The sequence below is a fragment of the Leucopleurus acutus genome (assembly GCF_964270905.1).
Source record: "Leucopleurus acutus genome assembly, chromosome: 4".
In the NCBI taxonomy this organism is placed as follows: Eukaryota; Metazoa; Chordata; class Mammalia; order Artiodactyla; family Delphinidae; genus Leucopleurus; species Leucopleurus acutus.
The window spans coordinates 7505890-7529859 of record NC_139146.1 but is presented as its reverse complement, the minus strand read 5'-3'; positions in this window follow the sequence as shown (position 1 = coordinate 7529859).

The following is a 23970-nucleotide window of genomic DNA, read 5'->3' as shown; positions in this document are numbered from 1 at the left end:
GTAAGGATGCAGGATTTCCCTTGTACTCACCATCCTTTATGATCTAATAATTTATTATCTATTAGTTAAGGGGATATTTTTAACTACGAAAATAGAGTTCTTTGCAGAGCAGCTCTAACACACAGCCACCATCTGATGGTGGCTAAAAGTCTCCACCCAAAAGCTATTAGAAGTAATAAATAAATTCAACAATGTTGCAGAATACAAGATTAACGTACAGAAATCTGTTGGTTTTCTATACACTAATAATAAACCATCAGAAAGAGAAAAAAATTTTAACCCCATCTAAAATCACATCAAAATGAATAAAAGAGCTAGGAATAAATTTAACCAAGGAGGTGAAAGACCTATACTCTAGAAAACTATAAAACACTGATGAAGGAAATTGAAGATAATAGAAAGAAATGGGAAAATATCCTACACTCTTGGATTGGAAGAATAAATATTGTTAAAATGGCTGTACTACCCAAAGCAATATACAGATTCAATGCAATTTCTATCAAAATACTCATGACAGTTTTCACAGAACTAGAACAAATAATTCTATAATTCATATGGAACCACAAAAGACCCCATATTGCCAAAGCAATCTTGAGAAGAAAGAACAGAGCTAAAGGTATCACCCTCCCATACTTCAGACTATACTACAAAGCTACAGTAATTAAAAGAGCATGATGCTGGTATAAAAACAGACAAATAGATCAATGTAACAGAATAGAAAGCTCAGAAAAAAACCCATGCAAATATGGTCATTTAATCCATAACAAAGCAGGCAATAATATACAGTGGTGAAAAAGACACTCTTCAATAAGTGCTACTGGGAAAACCAGACAGCTACATGTAAAAGAATGAGACTAGAATATTTCCTCACACATATACAAAAATAAATTCAAAATGGATTAAAGACCTAAATGTAAGACCTGAAACCATAAAACTCCTAGAAGAGAACAAAGGCAGAACACTCTTTGACATAAACCTAGCAGTATTTTTTCAGATCTGTCTCCTAAGGCAAAAGAAATAAAAGCAAATATAAACAAATGGGACCTAATTAAACTTAAAATAGTTTGAACAACAAAGGAAACCACTGACAAAATAAAAAGACAGCCTACTGAATGGGAGGAAATATTTGCAAATGATATGACCAACAGTGGTTAATATCCAACATATATGAACAGCTAATGCAACTCAATATCAAAGAAACAAACAACCCAGTCAGAAAAATAGGCAGAAGACCTGACTAGACATTTCTCCAAAGAAAACATACAGATGGCTAACAGACACATGAAAAGATCCTCAACATTGCTAACTATTGGCAAAATGCAAATCACAACGACAATGAGATATCACCTCACACCTGTCAGGATGACTATTACCAAAAAGTCTACAAATGACACTTGCTGGAGAGGATATGGAGAAAATGGAATCCTGTACACTGTTGGTGGGAATGTAAATTGATGCAGCCACCACGGAAAACAGTATGGAGGTCCCTCAAAAAACTAAAAATAGAACTGCCATATGATCCAACAATTCCAGTACTGGGTATATATCTGGAAAAAAACAAAAACAGTAATTCGAAAAGATACATGCATTCCATGTTCATAGCAGCACTATTTATGATAGCCAAGATATATAACCAATCCATGTGTCCATCAGCAGACAAATGGAAAAGATAAATACAGTAGAGTATTACTCATCCATAAAAAAGAATGAAATTTTGCCATTTGCAGCAGCATGGATGGACCTAGAGAATATTGTGCTTAGGACAATAGGTAGACAGAAAAAGACAAATACTGTATGATATCACTTCAGGGTAGGATCTAAAAAACAATATAAGTGAATCTGTATGTAAAATGGAAACAGATTCACAGATACAGAAAACAAACTAGTGGCTACCAGAGGGGAAGAAAAAGGGAGGGAAGGGCAAGTCAGGGTATGGGATTAAAAGATACAAAATACTATGTATAAAATAAATGAGCAAGAAGGATATACTCTTTACTACAGAGAATTATAGACATTATCATGTAATAATTTTAATGCAGTATAATCTGTAAAGACACTGAATCTCTATGCTATACACGAAACTAATATAAATCAGCTATACTTCAATACAAATTTTTTTCTTTAGAAACCTAAAAAATATTTATTGTGGTAATAAATCTTCAATTGTTAGAATTTCTAACAGACATTATTTAGAAAAACGTCACTGTTATCTTTGAAACACCTGTCTAATGAGCAATAGCTCATTAAAAAACAGGCATGAGTTTAAGAAAAGACACATTGATAAAGACACTAGGAAAAAGTGATAAATCAGAGATCAAGGGTAAAAGACTCATTAAAACTGCAGATTGCCATAGCTTATTTTCTTTATTTTTCATTTGTGATTGTCATTTTATAAGCCAAGGCTAATACATAATGGTGCCAAATTTTTCATGTAACATATTCTGTAGTCAAAATAATTTTAAAATTTCATCATACTCCAGAAATTTAATTATCAGGGTAAATTTATTTCCCAGTCATTCAGAAACCTGGGTAGAGTGGACTGTGCTTGCCTGAAAGACCAGCTGACCAACCCCAAGTGCCTCCCAGGGCCACATTGATCACCTTGTGCTTACAAAATAGTTTCTTCCCTCAGCCTTTCAGAAATAGACAACTAATTTTTTTCAATATCCAAATATAAAATCTATCTTTCAGGAGAAGATTCATATTAACTAAGCTCATAAAACTGATTCATACAACGTAACTGGCAATTTACTAAGTTATATCTAGGAAATATTGTCAGATTTTAGATCACTAAAATCATACATAAATTACATGGAAACAAAATAAGGTTGTGATAGGGACCCCAAGGGGCAACTGTAGAAGTTAATTGAATACTTGTGGTAGAGTGCGATGACCTCATTTCTTTATCTTCACCTTTATCTGCCCTTTGTCATGTTGTGTCATAGTTTCTCACAATAAGGTAGATTTTTTATCCCTAAGCCTTGTGTTGGTGGTGCTCTTTCAGTTTGTCTTAGATAAGTGATTGAGGCAAAAATGATGGTATGCCAGTTCCAAGCCCAGGCTTCAAGAAGATTGTGTGGTTTCCGTTTGTGCTCTTGTGCCTCCACCTGCCCTGTGATAATAGGATAGGGGGTGCGTCTAGCCAGCTAGAAGATGAGTGACGGTAGAAGAGAATCTGAGGGCAGCCTAGATCAGCCAACAGACCGCTGATCCCAAGTCATGTGAGCAAGTCCAGCCAAGATCATCAGAGCCTAGCAAATGTCTAGCTGACTTCAGACACAAGAGCCATAAACTCTTACTGTCATATGCTATTGAACAGCATAATTGTGGTAATAGTTAACTGATACAGTATTAACCAGAATCAGGTTACACTGTTCTAAAGACTCCACCCACAACAGGCAGGCTTTTGAGCATATGCACTTGCATCTGTCTCAGTATGACAGGGACTTTACATATACTTTTGGACAATACTGTCTTCAGATGTCCTTACCCGGAGCAATATACAGGGATATATACCAATGGTATTTGTTTCTCTCATTTCTCTCTCTTTATGCATCTGAATGAACAAATTTGGTGTACAGCTGTGTCATTTATGACTAAATATATCATTAGAAATCTAATTCTTTAGAGAAAATAAATCACACATATCTTTGTATGTATGAAATACACTAGTATTTTCACCATTGTCAAAAAAATACCATTTACCTTCAAAATGTGTTCCTTTAGCTTGTACTCATGTTTTCCACTAATTTGCACAACTTTATGACCACTTTTTTTTGCCTTTTGAAATCTTTCTACACTCCAACACTCAAACTCAACTAAGTGTTATTTAGACACTATGTACTTCTGAAGTGTACAATATTTAACAATTTAGATATCTAATATTGCTTTAATTTCTTAGCTCATTAAAAGAATGAATAAATTTTTTTCTTTATACTCACTTTGCTCTCCTCTTCACCTCTCTTTCTATCACTTAGCATAAGAATAAACCTATACACTACCTCAGTTTATTCTTGAAAGTTAATTTGGTAGATAATTTGAGAAACTTACATCCAGGATTTTATTGTTTCCAGGCAGTTTAAGCTGATCATGTCTTTGATTTGAAGTTAATGATGCCAATGCATTTCGCTCCTGCATTAATTTCCTAGGGCTGCTATTACAAGGTAACACAAACTGCGTGGCTTGAAATATCACAATTTATGGTTTCACAGTTCTGGAGGCTAGAAGTCTAAAATCAAGGTGTCCACAGAGCCAGGTTCTCTCAGAGACGCTGCATAGAATCCTCCCTGGCCTCTTCCTAGCTTCTGGTTGTGGCCAGCAATCCTTGGCATTCCTTGGCTTCCAGCTGCATCTCTCCAATCTGTGTCTCTGTCATCATACTGTGCTCTTCTCTTCTTGCAAGAAAACCAGTTATAGTGGATTAGGGCCCACCCTAATGACCTCATCTTAACTTGATTACATCTGCAAAGACCCTATTTCCAATTTTAGTTACATTCAGAGGTATAGGATTTAGGATGTTAACGTATCATTTTGGAGGACACATTTCAACCCATGACAGCCCCAAAGTTCCAGTTGACGTTTTACCCAACCTAACTAATACCCAGGATTATTAAGAACAAATCCTAAATCACCAGTAAAATTCTAGAAAGTAAGTTTTTTCTACTGAATTATAATGTTACACATTTTTCTGTCAGGCAATAACAATGCCCACCTAGAAAAACAGTGATAGTATTTACAAACTAGAGAAACCATTAACCATTATGTTAAAAGGAAAGGGTACGAAAGATGGAGATTTTTCACATACAGCATCACAACCATCACCTATGTTGTACGGATGGTTTGCCAAGCAGTCAAGTGTCTACAGCAGTTATTAGATTAACAATCATAATCTACTAATTGCCTAGAGTTGTCTATGAGAATCTGACAATCAAATCTCATAGATAGAATCTTCTACAGGAACATCAACATACTTAAATAACCAATCTTTGCAATCACACAAACTAGTGTGTATACAAATATGATTCAATCTATTAAGAGTAAAAATAACATTATACTCATTCTGTGAATTATCAGTTCATAAATTTGATCCATGAGCACAACTTATGCAGAAGATTAGAAAATGGTGTCCCATCACCATCTCAGAAGCACATAATTTTAATAGCAATCTCCAGATATTGTTAGCAAGATAATCAATGACTATTGGAATTAAATCAGTATCCTGAATGGCCTAGCTCTCAGTAACATTTTTAATGTATCATTTAAGATATATGATGAATGAGATTTGTCTCACTTATTACAGTCATATAAAGACATATGTGCTGTACTTTATTACATGTATTGAATTGATAGGGATTTAAGACATCAAGACAGTGGTATATTATCAAACAATGTTACTATAATATAAATATATTTGCCATCCACATCATCAAAGTTTTTTTCAAGCCTTTATAAAAATTTTATTCTTAAATTTATTTAATTGAAATACAGTTGATGTATCAATACAGTATTTCATTAGTTTTCAAGTGTATAGCATAGTGATTCAGTATCTTTACAGATTATACTCCATTAAAATCTATTACATGATACAGGCTATATTTCCCTGTGCTATACATGATACATCCTTGTTGTTTATTTTATACATAATATCAATAGTTTGTATTTATTAATCCCATAACACTAAATTGCCCCTTCCACCTTTCCTGTCCTCTCTGGTAACCACTCATTGGTTTTTGGTATCTGTGAGTCTGTTTTTGTTTTGCATATACATTGATTTATATTATTTTTCAGACTCTACATATATGTGATATCACACAGTAGTTGTCTTTTTCTCTCTGACTTATTTCTCTAAGCATACATAATATTCTCTAGGTCTATCCATGTTGCTGCAAATGGCAAAATTTCATCATTTTTTTACGGCTAAGTAATAGTCTATTGTATATACATATATCTTCTTTATCCATTTGTCTGTTGATGGACACTTGGGTTGCTTCATATCTTGACTATCATAACTAGTGCTTCTGTGAACATGGGGTACATGTATCTTTTTGAATTAGTATTTTTATTTTTTCTAGATATATACCCAGGAGTGGAATTGCTAGATCATATGGCAGTTCTAGTTTTAGTTTTTTGTGGAACCTCCATACTGTTTTCCACAGTGGTTGTATCAATTTACTTTCCCACTAACAGTGTTCAAGGGTTCCCTTTTCTCCATATCCTCACGAACATTTGTTGAGTTTTTCATGATGGCCATTCTGACAGGTGTGAGGTGTTTTCTTATTGTTGTTGTGATTTGCATTTCTCTAACTAGTGATGTTGAGCATCTGTTCATGTGCCTGTTAGTCTTCTGAATGTCTTCTTTATAAAAATGTCTATTCTGGTCTTCTGCCCATTTTTTGATTGGTTTGGTTTTTTTAGATATTGAGTTCTATGAGCTGTTCATATATTTTGGATATTAACCCCTGTCGGTCATATCATTTGCAAATATTTCTCCCATTCTATAGGATGTCTTTTGTCAGTGGCTTCCTTTCACATCATCAAATTTTCATTCCAAAATAATGTGTTACAATGAGATCTGATTTTTAAATGACTTATCTGAAGTCTCAAAGATAGGTGAATATTGTCATTTGTATAATACAAATAAAGTCCATTACACTGAATTATCAAGGTGTAGAAATGTTGAGACATTGAGGTTCCCTTCTAGGCCAATCAAGAGATTTGATTTATGTGATTTTAAAGAAAAGAGATATCATTTATATAATTTTCAATTCTTTCTGGGTAACTTCAGAGGCTTCTCTGGATATGATTATGATTAGTATTTCATGATTAAAATGCCCAATGTGAGAGGGAAAATTTGAACATAAAACCTGAGTTTTACCTAAATAACTGTTTGAATATCTAGTTGTTATAACTATGATTTCATATGTATATATAATTATTATAACTATTAAATATACAGTTATAAAATCAGGAGTAAAAATCTTGCTATATAACTGTAATATGTAATATGTAATATTACATATATGTAATATGTAATATGTAATATTACATATTACATATATTACTATTATTATATGTAATATGTAATATTACATATATGTAATATGTAACATGTAATATGTAATATTACATATATTATTACATATATTACATTTATTATTATTATACATATTACATATATTATTACATATTACATATGTAATATATACATATTACATATGTAATATTACATATATGTAATATGTAATATGTAATATGTAATATGGTGACATGATAATAAAAAGAAATATATTTACACATTAAAAAAAATCTTTCCCCAATTCCTGGTACATATCTACTAAAACTTTTGGAATTTCCTGAATGACAGGTCTTCTGTTATTCATTATGAGTTCCTTTCAACCATATCTGAGTTTATGCTAATGAAGTGACTCTTGGAGGATTCGGGTTGGATGTCAGAAAAACCAAGGGATGATAGATTACAGGGTTAGAATTTTCAGGCCCACCCTCAACCACTGGGAAAGAAGGGGTGCTAGAGATTGACTTAATCTCCAATGGTCAATGGAGATTTTTGTCAATTATTCTTACCTAATGAAGCCTCCGTAAAACTCCCAAATAATGGGATTTGGAGAGATTTTGAGTTGGTGAACACATCAACGTTCTGAGAGGGTGGTATGCCCAGAAATGGCATGGAAAATCTGTACCCTTTCCTCAGAACTCACTCTATGTATCTCTTCTATGTGGCTATTCCAGATTTGTATTCTTTATAAAAACAAATGATAGTAAATAAAGCCTTTCCCTGAGTTCTTTGAGCTGTTATAGAAAATTATTGAATTTGAGGAGAGGGTCTTGGGAATCCTTGATTTGTAGCCAAATTACACAGAAGTGTGGGCAAGCCTAGGACCTACTAATTGTGCTTGAGTCTGAAGTAGAGGGCAGTCTTGGGGGATTGAGCCCTTAACCTATGGGGTCTGCACTAACTCAGGATAGTTAGTATCAAAGTTGCTTAATGTGAGGGGAAAACCCACACATGTAGTGTCAGAAACGTTGTGAGTAGTAAAGAAATACTTATTTTATTTTAATAGCTATTCAACAAGCCATCATAGACCTCAAAAAATGAAACAGTTTTTCAATTAAAAACTTTGTAAATGTTCTTTTCCCTTTTATCTACCATTCAAAGTTGGATTATATTCAAACTAAAATACCATCTGTCTCATAGATTGAGACATATTATTACTTTGACAGATAGGACAGCCTTAAGGGAAGCTCAATCACTTTTGTCCATAATTACTTTTTTTTAAACAACCTGATCTCTTATGACATAATGAGGTATTTAAGAAAAATACCATTTCAGTAAGATGAATGATGGTGAGTTTAAAATTATATTCAGAATTATTTAACATAGTGATTTGTTAATTTCATTTTTTCAGAACTTTCTATATATAAGTATGACTATTACAAGATTCTGATATCTTGAATGTAAAGGTTGTTAGTTATTCAAGGTCATACTCAAATATCTTCCATCTGTCTTACCATGGGTGACATTTTCTGCAATGAATAGGCATTTGTAGGTGTTGATTTATACATCTCAAATTCACTTAATTTACATCCAATTCAAATTTAACCCGACAGATATATTTTAACCTTACAATATCCCTGATATTATCTTAGATAAGGCTAGCTCAGTGCATGGGTGGGATTCATGATGACTTAACCATGTGATTTGCTGGCAATAGTAAATTTGTCTTAAAAACAAAACATAAAACACAGAAATCTTCCACCATCTTCTAAGACAGGTAAGCCACATTATTCAATAAGTGAATCAGTCAGTATTTATTAAATTTCTAATATGAAAATATGAACAAGCACAATTTTGGAAACTGCAAAACTTAAGCATACAAAATACTTCCATTGTCATTGTCTTTACAGTCTAATCATGGAGACAGAAACAATAACAAAATAGAGAATCATAAGACAGTGCATAATTACATCCTAGAGTAGTCTAAAATTAGCTTCATTTTTTAAAGGAACTGTCTTCAGTAGGTCTGTTAAAATGTAAAAAGATATAGAATTTTCAACTAAATAGCTAGTTATCACTATTGCTTTAACACTTCTGCATTTATTAAACAAGGAAACATGTAAATATTAAACTTAAATCTGTTTCATCTTTGTTTAGGAGGGATAATTTCTGTAAACCTGGGTAAGAATGAGGACACACACTTAAGACAGATTCTATCTGTCCAATAACAATTAAAAATTGGAGTAATTTGAGCATATAACTTTGCATTCAATAAAAAAAAAATGTTCTGGAGAAATGTCCTACTGAGTCCCAATCTGCTGAACTATGCTGTGATGGTTGAAAATAGAGCTTGTGATAAAAGTCTGTGAGCTAAATTCAACACACGGGAAAATCAAAGAGGTAGGACATTTTGTTTCAAGTACAGAAGGAGGGTTAAAGTGACAGAGCCCAAACAGTTCAGCAACACACATATGTTAATATATTCTAGTCCTTAAAAGGCTCAGAAAGTCATTTAAGTGTCAAAAGAAAAAGCACCTACCCAGTACAGAGTCAGCTGCTGTATCTAGTAATAGAAAATTACTTATATACTGGCAACACTACCATAAGAAAGATGAAGGTCAATAGTTTCTGTATAGCTCACGTTGGCAACTCTAGGAAAAAAATGGGGTACGAAGCTTGCTTTCATAGTCAAGACATTATGATAACACGTGTATACACTTTAAAACCGAAAATGAAGATGCAACCTATCAGTTTGTATACGGAATCTGCATCCAATTTTCTGCAGTGATGAGTTTATTTCTACTGTAAAAAAATAAAAAAATCTTTGCTTGTGGTGTACTGGAATTAGGTAGTTAAGGTCGGAAAAGAATGTTTAATTAAGTGAAATCTCAGTAGTTTAAAAGAAGAGCCAGAAAGAAGAGGAGTGATACATTTAAAATTATGTAAAATTATACAAAGAAAAGGCTTCCCTCTTTCCTCTCTCTCTCTCTCTCTCTGTCTCTCTCTCTGTCTCTGTCTCTCTTTCCCTCACTGATTTTTCCTCTTTTGACCATGGCACTGAGTATATGTCTCCCATCTACCCTTCCCTGTCCAAAGCTTTAAAACTTAAAAGTCACACACTTAAATTGCAGAAGGAGGAATTTAGAATTACTAAAACTAAAAGACATTTTCGGAAGCATCAGTAATAGGTATTAAAATACATGGCTACTTGAAGATGTATCATTTCTTCCCCTTCGGAGAAGTAAAGAAGTAAAGACTGAAGTTCTGATTTCCTTTTCTCTGATTTAGATACAATACTGACAGAAAACTGAGAAATGAATAGAAAACTTCTTGAGATCCTTTTGTCTCCTCAATGTTAAAAATTAACTGCATGACCATTAGTGGTAAAATATGGGCACGATTATGTAAATAGGCTATTTAAATTAAATAGCTAGGCATATTTGAAGTGGAGTAAAAGGAGTGAACTTTTTGTTATCTTCTCATAAATGTTTTATGAATGCATGTGGTTTGAAATAATACACTATTGGTAAAGGTTATCATAACTCTGCCTAAAGAGGAAATATGTGAAATAAGAAGGCTGCCATAAAATAACTTGATCTTAATAGTAATTATTAATATGTAGCATTAAAAGGACACCTATAGATAAGGACTTATAACTTCCATTGAAATTGAAAATCAATTTTACCTTCCGAGGCATTTTTTGGCCCTTGACTATAAGCCACATCTTATTATATGTACTGTGTGTAGATTTCTTTAGTATAGTCCACAGTTACTATCTGGACCTGCTAGAGAACACATAGTCCCTCAAGAAATATATCTTCAAAGAATAATAGAGGGCTTTCCTGGTGATGCAGTTGTTAAGAATCCACCTGCCAATGCAGAGGACACAGGTTCAAGCCCTGGTCTGGGAAGATCCCTCATGCCACGGAGCAACTAAGCCCGTGTGCCACAACTACTGAGCCTGCGCTCTAGAGCCCACGAGCCACAACTACTGAAGCCCATGTGCCACAACTACTGAAGCCCACACACCTAGAGCCCATGCACCACAACAAGAGAAGCCACCGCAGTGAGAAGCTTGCACACTGGCACGAAGCATAGCCCCCGCTCGCCACAACTAGAGAAAGCCTGCATGCAGCAAAAAAGACCAACTCAGCCAAAAATAAATAAATTTATTTTTTTTAATAAAGAATAATACAATACAATATTTACAACAAACTCTATGGGTCTTCATTACTGAAGGTCCATCCAAACCAAATGTGGATGAAGAAAATATTATTAATCAAGTATTAATAAAATACAATACTATACAAATTAGTTTCCCCAACTGGTATAATTTTTGTCAACTCAAATATGTAACAGCGACATGAAGGAGCCAGACTATGTATGTGACTGGAAGGAACAAGGGACTTGACAGAAAAAGCAATGGTAGCCTGATGAGTTCAGTGAATTTGCTCTTGAAACAAAGAACAAAGGAAAATCAACATGTCTTTATTTTATAGTAACTCTCACCAGGGTATACTGGCTTTTCTCTGTTTTTCTTCACAGGCAGTATAACTTACATTGCCCATATCACACATAGGAAAAAGAAAAGTGCATTATTGAATAAAGCCTCTGCATAATCACTGGGGCACAGCAGCATAGTGACAAGGAAAAGCAAACATATTCAGTGGATTTTAGAATGTATATAATTTTAGTGGTGACATACTCAGAAAAGTAAATACAAAAAACAGCTTCTCAATGGTACAGCAAGATGACATGCCCTAGTATTCTGAAGCTATGGTAAATTATATATTTTGTAGAAATGTATATTATACTATATCTTGCTTGTGTGTGTTTATGTGTTTATTTATATAGTGTTCTTGTGTGTTGTGAAATTGTTAATATTTGCTTATTAATTTTAGCAATTTACCTGTAGATTCTTTTGGAGTTTTCTAGGTATACCATGATGTGGCTACAAATCCACTTTTTATACATTTTGTTATTGTTGTTAATATTACTGTATTGCAGTGGACTACGTCTCTGTAAAAAACTGCACAGAAGTGATGATGGCAGGCATTCTTTCAGAAGAAACTATTTCAATATTTTACTATCAAGTAGGGTACCTTGATATGATCTATAGTTTTTTTTATAGAAAACTAAACTTTAAAAATAATATTTCCATTTGATTTCCATTTCTTGAGAAGTGTGAGGTTCTTTCAACATGAATTGATATTGAATTGTATTCGTTGCTTTCTCTTTGTATATTGAGGTAAACATATGCCTTTTTATTGCTTCATTTATTCAAGTGGCAAGTTACATTGTTACACTAATATTGTATTTCTAGAATAAGTCCAGAGAGTTTGTAATATATTTTTATTTTTATATATCACTTCAATGTGTTTGCAGATATTCTGAGTAGAATTCCTGCCTGTACGTTAGTGATATTCTGTAGGTTTTGTTTCTTATAATATCATGTGTGTTTGCGGACATACATGCATATATGCACATATGTATGTACATGTGACTATCTAACGGTTTCGATTTTTTTTTTCTTGTGATAGTTTTGATAAATGTTTCTCCTAGATTATTAGGACCCTCTTATTTTTCCTGTTCCCGAAAGAACACTCTTTAGATATCCTTTAGTACTGGTATGTAGCTAACTAAGAGTCTTTCTCTTTTTTTTCTGAATAGCATTTATTCACTGTTATCTTTAAAGGTTATTCTTATTGGATATAGACTACTAGGTTGACAATTTTTTTCAGCAATTTGAAAATATCATTTCCTTATTTTCTTTTCTTCCTTGCTTATCGTTGCTGTTGTCAGCTCTGTGTCATTTTGCTCATTTAAAAACAATGGTCTCTCTTTCAGATGGCTTGTAGCACTTAGTTATTGGTTTTCAACAATGATACCACGATGTGCCTAGGTGTTCGTTGCTTTCTTTTATTTTTCCTGTTGGCATTTATCAGATTTCTTGAATCTGTGGTTTGGTGCCTTTCATTAGTTTTAGAAAAAATATCAACCATTATCTCTTCAGATAGTATTACTTCTCTCATGCACTGGCAATCCATACATAAAACTTTTTTATTATCTGCCATATGGCTTTTAGTATATTCTGTTGCATTATACCTTTTTATCTTCCCTACTTCAGTCTGTGTATTCTGACCCACCTCTCAGTCTTTCTTGTTTTCAAAAATAGCTACTGAGTTTGATAATTCAGCTCTTGTGTTTTCAGTACTAGTCTTTCCTTGTAGTTATTTTAAAGTTTCTAGTTCTCTGGAAATTTTCCAAATCTCACCTTCTATTTCATTGATTGTTAAGCATTACTACTGTAATGTTCATAGATGATAAGCCCCTTATATGGATCTCCTGTGAGTCTCTTTCTTTTGATTGTTTTATCTCTTGTTTTTAATCAGGTCTCCTACACTTGAGTATTTTGATTAATTTGTGGAAATTGTATATAAACAACACTGAAGATACTTTTTTAGGTCTTGGATGAAGTGAATTTACTTCCCAACATGGTAAACTAACCAAAATAAATCTACTAAAAGAATAGAATATTTCCTTTAAATTCAGATAATCTGAGGAGCAAGGATGAACTTAGTGGGTCAGGTATGATTACTTAAATCTGACATAACACAACATGTGAAGGATCAAACAAGATGTAAGGAAGGACTCATTGGAATGATATTGGCTTTTGCACTGAAAGAGTCAGAGAGCTACAGAAAGGTTTTGAGTAGAATACTCGTAAAATTGATTTAAGTTTTCTTTGTTTTTTTTTTTTTGCGGTACGTGGGCCTCTCACTGTTGTGGCCTCTCCCGTTGTGGAGCAACAGGCTCCGGACGCACAGGCTCAGTGGCCATGGCTCACGGGCACAGCCACTCCGTGGCATGTGGGATCTTCCTGGACCGGGGCACGAACCGGTGTCCCCTGCATCGGCAGGTGGACTCTCAACCACTGCGCCACCAGGGAAGCCCTGATTTAAGTTTTAATAGAATTATTCTGGCTGCTGAGGGAGAATAGATTTTAGGAGAACTAGGGCAGACGTAGGAAAACAGAAGGTATTGTAATAATACAGTTGGGAGATAATGGCAGTTTGGATGTCGAGGTAATAAAGTTGGTGAGAAGTTGTCAGATACAGGACATGCTTTTGTAGCACAGGGGAATTTGCCACCCCAGTATGCCACTTTCCCATAAGGATTATTTTCAGCTGAAGGTAATTGAGAGCAGCTACAAGAATAGCTTACTACCTTCCCCCTATTTTCCTAAAAGTAGGACATAAATTTACAAAGGTTTCCCTTCTCTCCTCTCTGTAAGGAAGAACAGAAGTTAATCACCAGAGGCAACCTTAGACCCTCATCAACCCAGAAATGGCACGAGAGGAACTGATGTAACAAACATCACTTTTCCCCCACATATTTACCTTCTCAGCTGGCAGAGCTTGGGAGTCTAAAATGTTGTTTCTTTACAAATATATTTTTTGTTGTTGTTAAGGATTCTTTATAACCCTGAGTTCTAAGCCACCTCTTGAGTTACTCATCCCTGACGTTCTTCCATTTATATATGAGATATACATGTTAATGGACTTCTCATTGTCTTTATCTTGTTAATCTGTCTTTTGGTATAGAGCCCCAGGCAAGAACCTAAGATGGGAAGAGAAAACATTTTTTCTCCCTGAAAGTTTACAGATAGAGAGGAAGTATATTGATGGATTGGATGTGAGGTATGAAGGGGGAAAAAAAAGAGGGTTTTAGCATTACTTTGAGTTTTTTGGCCTAGTAAACTGAAGTATGCAGATGTCAACACCTGAGTTGTGAAAGAATTTTGCAGAAGCAGGTTGGTAGGTTGAGCAAGAAGATTATTTGGCATCCAATTAAAAATATCAAATAAGAAACTGGTTATATAAGTCTGAGGTTTCAGAGAGATGTACTAGTTATGGATATAAATTTGGAAGTTATCATCATGTGGATGGTATTTAAAACCATTTCTACAACTGGGTAAGATCACTGAGGAAATAAAAACAAACAGATAAGAATATTATTTATAAATGTATCCCCAATTCTTTACTCTCCTTCAATTCATTCCCTTTCCAATGTGACTCCTTAGTTTCTTCCATCAAGAGGTGGCATCTACTCAAACCCCTTTGAATCTAGGCCTTCCTTGTGACATGCTTTGGCCAATAGATTGCAATAGAAATGTCAAGCCAGGCCTCTACAAAACCTCATGTGCTTCTGATTTCTCTTTCTGAAGTTTGCCAGTGTCACATGAACAAGCCCAGCCTAGCCTGCTGTATGTGGAGGATCATGTGGCTCGGTCACTTCTATTATCCTGGCTCACTAGCCAGCCAGCCTCCAGAAATGTGAGTGAGGCTATTCTGACCAACCATACATCAGACAACACACCAGCTGAACACATGTGTATGAATAAGCAGTAAAATCAACAGAGTCTGTCCCAGGTCAACAGAACCACTCAGAGGACATATAGATTCCTGGGCAATAATAAATATTGTTTTAAGTCACTGAATTTTGGGATAGCTTATTACTCCAGAATAAGAATCAAGAAAGGAATCCAGAGGGCACTCCAGTTGTTAAGGGATTAGGGAAATGAAAAGGAATCAAAGAAAACTAAGAGCAACCATGAGGGTTGGGGAAAATCCAGGTTATTCATGGTATTTTTTAATCTGGAAAAAAGTATTTCAAAGGAGCCAGAATTATCAACTCTGTCAAGTACTGTTAAATAAAGTAAGATGAGGGCTTCAAGTTGACCACTGGATTTAGTAATGTAGTGGATGTTGTTGCCTAATTTCAAGATGCTTCCTTAACCATGTTGACGGAATGAGAACAAGGCAAATTTTATGAAAGACACTGAAGATTGCTACACAAATTTAATTATAAATTGTAAACTTTTGAAATTCTAAAGAGTCTCATTTTAGCTGAGTCTGTATATTTTCTAGTATAACCAAAAGTGTAACTCTATTATAAAATATTAGAGTAAACAAAACATCAATGAAACCTTTACATTGTTGATATAGACAGATTTTTATTCTTTATACATACAAAAATAAATAAAACAAGTTGTCTCTTGCTGTATAAACCATCATATATGTGACCTATGTTGTGCACTCCATTTATTAAACTAAAGGACAGTTTCATGCATGACTGCATACCAGTATGTAAGTAAAATTCCAAGGGAAATTGTGGAAGGAATTTTTGAACAGTATTTTTAAGGGCATAAATGCATTTCATAGTTATTTTGCCCTGTTAGTTACATTAAAGATAGAACTTCACATCTATGTATTAAAAATAATTTTCTAGGCCAATATAAAAAACATTTTGTACTGAAACTTGACATTCAAAGGAAATCATTTTTGTTTGTTTATTAACAGGCTTTACTCTTTCGGAAGGTGAGGTTGGTGGATTATTTAAGTGGGTTTTTGGTTTTTTTGTTTGTTTTGTTTTGGTGATTTTGCTGAGCCTCACATAAGATTAAGAGAATTATACATCCTGAGTCAACTTTATCCTTTTGTTGCCCCAGAGGCCATGCTTATCTTAGCTTCCTGCCTTCATCCCCCACCACTGGAATAGAGAACATGATGCTATGAGTCTCTCACTCGGTATTTAACATGGGTTTGAAGAGAGAATACTGAGGCACTGCTAGTAACCTCTGTGCACCCAGGCCCAACAATGGTCACAGAGAAAAAATTCGCCACTTCAAAGTGATTAAAAGCAGTTCTGTGCAAAGGGGAAGAACCATCCTAATTGTGCCCTAGGGAAGAACTGCTTCAGAGGGATACTTATGATTACTTTGAACTAGAAGTAACTACTCTGGCCCTCTCAGCAGGCTTCACTAAGTAGAAATGCATAAGCTCTTGTGGACTCAAGGGAGAGTATAAACTGAAATACCTGGTAAAAACATTGATTTCTTAATCTCAGGAGGTAAACCTCTGCAGAACAAGATGCAAAAACAAACCATGTGGTTTCAACTTCAGTGAGCCCATTGCATTAAATCTAAATTAGACCAATGTCAATAAGCCTCAAGAAATGAATGTCCTTCTAAAGAAAGCAATAGCTTAATTTATAATTCTACCTAAAGGTTTCTCTGCTAAAAACAATCAAATAGAATAGATCCAATGTTTTCTGTTTAATTTAATATAACAGCAAATGAATGTGATAACTGACCAGTAGTGATTATGTATTTCAAAAGCACACACTGACATTTACTTGAAGTTATAGGAAAATGTAAAATTTGTCACCCAGGTGTATTCTGGTGCCTGGAAGAAGAGTGTAACTCCTGCATATAACAGTAAGTTAAATGAGTTAAAAACTAGCGAGAGACATTTATGTAAATAGATCTGATGCTCTAAATTTCCTTTTTTAGTGATAGTTTCCATTCTGACTTGATCGTTGTAATTTAAAAATACTTACATACTTAAATGCTGTTTTGTTCCAAACTCAGGATGTTACAGAAATTACATAAACTACAGGAACTCTACCTGCTATTTAACCATAGTAATAAGAATCAAAACTGGTCTAATTCAAGAATGCTCTTTTGTATAAACATCCTGATTCAATAATATTTTAAATGCTTCTTTGAAAATATATTCTCAGATTATTAAAAATTCATCACAGCCGTTCTATTTGTACACTATTATTGATTTTGAAAAAGAAAAAAAATAGAATTATGAGTGTTAGGGGCACTGAAAGTGTTACATCGGTCTTGTCTTTAAAAAGTAAAATTTAGTTTTGTTGCAAATCTTTTGTTTATTTTACAAATTAACAGTGTCTTAAAATAGAAATTGCTTCTAATTTGACCTTCAGGTATAAAACCATATTCATAAGTATTACAAATATACATGTTAGGAAAATATCTGAATGGATAATTTAAAAGTAATGTGTAGATGTTTTTTTCTTCTTGTTTTAGTTATTTAGAAACAGATGAGAAGTATCAATGGAGAAGAATGAAATGAGTTACAATTGGATATGTGTATAAACAAATATTTACTTGAGCAATTGGGACATGACTGTTGCAATTTATAATCACCTTTTTCATGTTATCACTTAGTACCTTTTTTTGTTTTTACTACTTTTCTAGAAGGTTAAACAGTACTGCATGTTTTAGTATTAAAAAACCTAGTTTTATGGAATTATAAAACACAAGTACAAAATGATATTTGTTTTCTGCACACTCTATTGACTATGCTAGATCTCATATTTAAGTTTGTTTATCTCTCAGCAAGTGCTTAACAGCATAATACTATGTGGAATGGAATATGTTACTTTTTTTCCTCTTCAAATTTTTACTAGTTACTGACTGCTATTGGAAGACTACCATATGGTGTAAAATAAAGATTTCATTTCAGCATGCTACAATATGTTGTATTAAAGCCATAAGGAAAGGAAACTTGGCTATAAAGGTCATAAAATTGCTGGAATGCACCATAAAGAAAAAGAAGTTGTTACTGTGTACGTTGTCTCGTGAATATTACGATATACATTTCAATATGTGCACTAAATGAAATAGATTTAAAATATTTTTAAAAGATGCTTTCCTTATGCAAAAAAAAATCATAATAAAACAAGCAGTAAGGCTGGATATTTAAGTCTCAAAAGAAACATACTTAAGAACTTGGGTGCATTCACACATTCAATAAAATTTACTGATTACCTACAGTATAGTAACCACCAGGCAGAAAGATGTATAAACTCAGAATCAGTTCTCCAGGGGCTTATAATCTACTAATGGTGGTTGTAGACATATAATCAAATAATCTTAAAAATGTAGTAGGTTCTATTTTACTAAACCTTTGAAAATGATGTTCTATGGACCCAGAGAAGAAAGCACTTAACTCTGCATAATAATTCAGGGCAGACTTCCCAGAGGAACTATCATTTCAGCTAAAAATTTTGTTCCCGTTATTCAAATCCCACAAAATGCCAAATCTATGTGTCCATAAGTTTAATAAAAAGAAAAAGAATGATTTCACAGCTCCTACCCTTGTGCCCCTCCACAATCCATTTCTACAGAGCAGCCTGAGTGACTTCTTCAAAATGTCATCCTAAACAAGCCATTCTTTTGCTTAAAAAGTTTGTGGTCACCAGCTCTCATACCATGATCCATAAAGCTGAACTTGTGCCACGTTCTTAATGATTCTATGAACTCAACTCTTCCCACTCTTTCCTTCACTTAGTCTTTCCTCTAGACATGTCTATGCTGCCCTTGTCTCATGTATTTAAAGACATTTCGTGAAGGTTTTCACGTATCTTACTCCTTCACTTTATTCCAGTATCTACTGAAACATAATCTTGAAAGAAAAAGAACTTTCCTGGTCACCCTATGAAAAATTGAATCTTCTGGCCTATTGTGGTATAATAAAAAATAAATATTTTGTCTTTGTCCCCACTTTCTGGCACAGAGCTCATAAAACTCATGAGCGCTCCTGAATGATGTGTATCTTTGGTTGCTACAGAGATGATGGGAGCCCCTAGATAGCTTCAGTCTCAGGGCTGGCATCCAGAAAGACTAAGCCATGATTCCAGAGTTGGAACTTTCATCCTCAGTCCCAACTGACCAGGAGGGGTGAGGGAATAGAGATTAAATCACTGGCCATTGGCGATTGAATTCAATCAGTCATGCCAACGTAATGAAACACCTCCATAAAATCTCCTAAACATCAGGGTTCAGAGAGTTTCAACGTGGGTGAACCTATTGAGTGTGCAAAAAGGGCAGAGACCTGGAGAGAACATGGAGGCTCTGGGCAAACTGCCAACACCCTCCCATACCTTGCCCTATGAATCACCTCCACTTGGGGGTCCTGAGTTGTATCCTTTATAATAAGCTAGTAAACAGAAGTTTAGTGTTTTCCTGAGTTCTGTGAGTCATTCTAGCAAATTATTGAATCTAAGGAGAGGGTTGTGAAAATTCCTCATTTATAGCCAGTTGGTCAGAAGTGCAGGTGACACGGGACTCGAGACTGGCATCTGAAGTGAGGGCAGGCTTGTGGGATTGAGTCCTCAACTTGTGGGGACTGCACTAACGCAAAATAGTGTCAAAATTTAATTGAACTATTGGACAAACAGTTAGTGTCAGAATCACTACTCATCTATTCATTACATATTCCTTTTAATCTGTTCTGTTTTCTCTAAAGCACTTATCTTTACCTAAGATTATAGTAAAAGTGAAACCAAATCCACCTAAAACCGAATTCCTCTGCCAAGTTTATTTATGTATTTTTCTATTGTTTTTGTTTGTTTGTTTGTTTTATTTTATTGAAGTAGAGTTAATTTACAATGTTGTGTTAGTTTCAGGTGTACAACAAAGTGATTCAGTTATACATATACATATACATATATTCATTATTTTTCAGATTCTTTACCCATATGGGTTATTACAGAATATTGAGTAGAGTTCCCTGTGTTATGCAGTAAGTCTTTACTGGTTATCGATTTTATACATATTTGTGTGTGTATGTTAATCTCAAGCTCCTAATTTATCTCACCCCCCTGTATTTCTCCTTTGGCAACCATAAGTTTGTTTTCAGAATCTGTGACTCTGTTTCACTTTTGTAAATAAGTTTATTTGTATCTCTTTTTAAAAGAATATTCCACATATGTGTGGTATCATATGATATTTGTCTTTCTCTGTCTGACTTCACTTAGCATAATAATATCTAGGTCCATCCATGTTGCTGCAAATGGCATTATTTCATTCTTTTTTATGGCTGAGTAATATTCCATGTATATATGTACCACACCTTTATCCATTCCTCTGTTGATGGACACTTAGGTTGCTTCCATGTCTTGGTTATTGTAAATAGTGCTGCAATGAATATTGGAGTGCATGTATCTTTTCAAATTATGGTTTTCTCCAGATATATGCCCTGGAGTGGGATTTCTGGATCATATGGTAGTTCTAGTTTTAGTTTTTTAAGGAAACTCCATGCTGTTTCCCATAGTGGTTGTACCAATTTACATTCCCATCAACAGTGTAGGAGGGCTCCCTTTCCTCCACACCCTCTCCAGCATTTATTGTTTGTAGACTTTTCAGGTTTTTACCATTGAGAATGATGTTTGCTGTGGATTTGTCATGTATGGTCTTTATTATGTTGAGGTAGTTTCCCTCTGTGCCCATTTTCTGGAGAGTTTTTATCATAAATGGGTGTTGAATTTTGTCAAAAGCTTTTTCTGCATAAAGTGGTATATCACACCAATTGATTTTGAGATACAGTAAGTGCCCTTCATAAGGACCTTCAAGTTGCAAACTTTCAAATGTGCGAACGTGCGTTTGCATGTCCAGTCACTTAAGTTAATTCATGTGTCTGGTGTGCATTGTCACATGCGTGCATCCTCTACAAGTAGTTGTGCTTTTGTGTACTTTACAGTACTGTATAGAGTACAGTAGGACGGTATCTTTATTTCAAGCCCAGGATGTCTGAACGCAAGTGTAAAAGCAGCAATGATGTAGCTAGTACTCTAAGAAGTGCCAAGTGATAATGATGGAAACAAAACTGAAAATAATTGAGAGAGTGGAGTGAGATGAAGAGACGGTAGACGTTGCTTGTTCTTATAAGTATTATAAGCCTATTACAGTACAGTACTATACAGCCAATTGTTAGTTGGGTACCTAAGCTAAGTTTGTTGAACTTACGAAAAAATTGGACTTAAGAATGTGCTCTCAGGATGGAACTCGTTTGTATGTAGGGGACTTACTGTATTGAAAAATCTTTGCATCCCTGGGATAAATCCCACTTGATCATGGTGTATGATCCTTTTAATGTATTTTGGATTTAGTTTGCTAGTATTTTGTTGAGTATTTTTGCGTCTATGTTCATCAGTGATATTGGCCTGTAATTTTCTTTTTTTGTGGTATCTTTGTCTGGTTTTGGTATTGGGGGATGGTGGCCTCATAGAATGAGTTTGGGAGTGTTCCTTCATCTGTGATGTTTTGGAATAGTTTCAAAAGGATAGGTGTTAACTCTTCTCAAAACGTTTGAGAGAATTCTCTTGTGAAGCTATCTGGTCCTGGACTTTTGTTTGTTGGGAGTTTTTTAATCACAGTTTCCATTTCAGTACTTGTGATTGTCCTGTTAATTTTTTTCTATTTCTTCCTGGTTCAGTTTTGGGAGATTGTGCCTTTCTAATAATTTGTCCATTTCTTCTAGGTTGTCCATTTTATTGGCATTTAGTTGCTTGTCATAGTCTCTTATGATCCTTTGTATTTCTGTGGTGTCCATTGTAACTTCTCCTTTTTCATTTCTTATTTCATTGATTTGAGACTTCTTCTTTTTCTTGATGAGTATGGCTAAAGATTTATCAGTTTTATCTTTTCAGTGAACCAGCGTTCAGTTTTATTGATCTTTTCTATTGTTTCTTGGTCTCTATGATTTCTTTCCTTCTACTGACTTAGGGTTCTGTTGGTTCTTCTTTCTCTAGTTGCTTCGGGTGTAAGGTTAGCTTGTTTATTTGAGATTTTTCTTGATTCTTGAGGTAGGATTGTATTGCCATACACTTCCCTCTTAGAACTTCTTTTGCTGCACCCCATATGTTTTGGATTGCTGTGTTTTCATTGTCATTTGTCTCTAGGTATTTTTTGATTTCCTCTTTGATTTCTTCAGTGATCCGTTGGTTGTTTAGTGCCATTATTGTTTAGCCTCCATGTTTTTGTGTTTTTTACAGTTTTTTTCTTGTAGTTGATTTCTAATCTCATAGCTTTGTGTTCAGAAAAGATGCTTGTTATGAGTTCAATTTTCTTAAATTTACCAAGGCTCACTTGGTGCCCCAAGATGTGATCTATTCTGGAGAATGTTTCATGTACAATTGAGAAGAAAGTGTATTCTGCTGCTTTTGGATGGAATGTTCTATAAATATCAATTAAGTCTATCTGGTCTAATGTGTCATTTAATGCTTGTGTTTCCTTATTTATTTTCTGTCTGGATGATCTGTCCATTGGTTTAAGTGGGGTGTTAATGTCCCCCACTATTATTGTGTTACTGTCGATTTCCCCTTTTATGGCTGTTAGCATTTGCCTTATGTATTGAGGTGTCCCTATGTTGGGTGCATATATATTTACAATTGTTATATCTTATTCTTGGATTTATACCTTGGTCATTATGTAGTGTCCTTCCTTGTCTCTAGTAACAGTTTTTATTTTAAAGTCTATTTTACCTGATATGAGTATTGCTACTCCAGCTTTCTTTTGATTTCCATTTGCATGGAATATCTTTTTCCATTCCATCACTCTCAGTCTGTATGTGTCCCTAGGTCTGATCTGGGTCTCTTGTAGACAATATATATGCAGGTCTTGTTTTTGTATAGGATAAGCCAGTCTATGTCTTTTGACTGGAGCATTTAATCCATTTACATTTAAGGTAATTATCAATATGTACTTATTGCCATTTTGTTAATTGATTTGGATTTTTTTTCGTAGGTCTTTTGTTCTCTTGTGACTTGATGACTATCTTTAGTGTTGTGTTTGGATTCCTTTTTCTTTTTTGTGTGTATCTATTGTGGGTTTTTGGCTTTCAGTTGCCATGAGGTTTTGATATAGCAGTATATATATATATATATAAAAGATTGTTTAAGTTGCCGGTCTCTTAATTTCCAATGCATTACCAATATCCTGTATTTGTACTCTCCTCACGATTACTGGTTTTGATATCATATTTGTGTATGGATGATTTTCTACCTTTACTTTATGTTTGTCTTTACCAGTGAGATTTCCCATTCATAATTTCCTTGTTTCTAGTTGTGTCCTTTTCTTTTCCACCTAGAGAAGTTCCTTTAGGATGTGTTGTACAGCTTGTTTGGTGGTGCTGAATTCTCTTAGCTTCTGCTTGTCTATAAAGCTTTTGATTTCTCCATCAAATCTGAATGAGAGCATTGCTGGGTAGAAGAATCTTGGTTGTACGTTTTTCCCTTTCATCACTTTAAATATATCATGCCACTCCCTTCTGGCCTTCAGAGTCTGCTAAATTCTGCTGATAACC